The sequence below is a fragment of the Myotis lucifugus genome, unplaced genomic scaffold (genome assembly GCF_000147115.1).
Source record: "Myotis lucifugus unplaced genomic scaffold, Myoluc2.0 scaffold_19, whole genome shotgun sequence".
NCBI classification, from domain to species: Eukaryota; Metazoa; Chordata; class Mammalia; order Chiroptera; family Vespertilionidae; genus Myotis; species Myotis lucifugus.
Genome location: NW_005871067.1, coordinates 3266836 through 3268714, shown reverse-complemented (window position 1 = coordinate 3268714; position 1879 = coordinate 3266836). Strand labels below are relative to the sequence as shown.

The window sequence follows — 1879 nt, the reverse complement described above, 5'->3', positions numbered from 1 at the left end:
TATATATCTTTTTATGTTTTTTACAAAGAAGAAGGGAGAGGGAGAGTTAGAAACATCGATGAGAGAGAAACATCGATCAGCTGCCTCCTGCACACCCCCTACTGGGGATGTGCCCATACCAAAGTACATGCCCTTGACTGGAATCTAACCTGGTACCCTTCAGTCCCCAGGCCAACGCTCTATCCACTGAGCCAAAGCAGTTTGGGCTAATTGTTACTTTTAATCTCTTAAGAGGCCTCAGGGCAAGGTATTTTTAAATAGGGTATGTCGACTGTCTTCCCCTCTAGGCAAGGCAAGTGTCTGTGTGGGAAAAATGTCTTTCACTGTGTGAGGGAATGACTCAGCCCAGGAAACCTGGGGTGTCTGCCTTCTGAGTTCTATCCCCCGAATCCCCAGTCCAAGGTTCTGCTCTCACTTCTCCAGTCCATTTCACCCTCCCTCTGCCAGAGGACAAGGTTGGTGGCTCCACTGGGAATTTTTGTGGGTTGGCCCTTTACGAGGGTGCCCAAACTTTCAGTTGCCACTCCCTGGCAGACAGCACCCCACTGCTCTTCAGTTAGATGTTATGTGGATACCCTCCTCAGTTTGGTGCTCTCTGCTGGGGAGCCCAGCCTCGGGATTAGATCCCAGAGTTCTCAGTGCCTCCCCCTTTCCCCCCATCCCCACCTGAGATCTCTCTCCAGGACTTCAGTTGCTGTATCTGGGTGCCCGGCTAACCCTTTCATGCCTCTGCCCCTCCTACGAATCTTTATGCGGTCTCCACCTTAGGTCCATGGCTATCAGGGTTCTCTCATGTGAGTTTTCCCTCACTTCTTTACTATAACATTTCTAGAGGACAAAGCAGCCCCCTCTCAGCCTCTCTTTTTTTGTTTTATAATTTTTTAAAAAATATTTTTTATTGATTTCAGAGAGGGAGGGCGAGAGAGATAAAAACATCAATGATGAGAGAGAATCACGGATTGGCTGCCTCCTGCAGGCCCCACACTGAGGATCAAGCCTGTAACCCAGGCATGTGCCCGGAGCAGGAATCGATCCTGGGACCCTTCAGTCCACAGGCCAATGCTCTATACACTAGGGCGTGGTTGGTAAACCGCAGCTCACAAGCCACATGCGGCTCTTTGGCCCCTTCAGTGTAGCTCTTCCACAAAATACCACGTGCAGGCGCGCATGTACAGTGTGATTGAAACTTCGTGTCCCATGCACAGAAGTCGGTATTTTGTGGAAGAGCCAGTATTTTGTGGAAGAGCCACACTCAAGGGGCCAAAGAGCTGCATGTGGCTCGCGAGCTGCGGTTTGCCGAGCCTCAGTTTACTGACCACTGCACTAGGGCAAACCGGCTAGGGCAGCTTTATTAATTTTTAATGGTGGTTTTTGGTTAAGTATCTTATAATTATTACAACAATGTAGCCCATGTTCCCACTGGTGTGTAATTTTGACTAAGCCCTGAAGGGACATGCACATCATTTGTGTGCATCTCTCTCAGGTATGGACCCCAAGCATCTGGCTGCGGAGCTGGACTTAGGAGGTGTCTTCCTAGAGGACTTCATCTCCCTTCACGTCATGTTTGTCCACTGGGACCTGGATGCAAATCTGCTCCTTGAACACTAAGGCCATGTTGTAGGGCTTCGCCTGCTGGTGCTGTTCACAGCGCCTCAGGGAGGCGTCATAGTAGCCCTGGCCTGCCCCAGCCGGTTGCCTTGCTCATGGAACCCGAGACCTGGCATGAAGATGAGGTCCAGGTCGCCTGTTGACAAGGACTCCTCCCGAACCTCATCCTCACCGGGCTGATGAATATTCTAGGATGTTTTGGGAAGTGAAGCAATTTCCTCGGGTGATGCTAACTTCACCATGTCCATGTGATTGCTCTGGAACTGGTCCG

General features: G+C 50.6%; 1 protein-coding gene and 1 pseudogene across 15 annotated transcripts in view; both read right to left on the bottom strand.

Moving 5' to 3' along the window:
• ZMYM5 (zinc finger MYM-type containing 5) overlaps positions 1-1879 on the bottom strand; it is a 42207-nt gene that overhangs the window by 3328 nt on the left and 37000 nt on the right. The window lies entirely within an intron of this gene.
• The window catches only part of LOC111825265, a 637-nt pseudogene continuing 276 nt past the window's right edge, over positions 1519-1879 (bottom strand).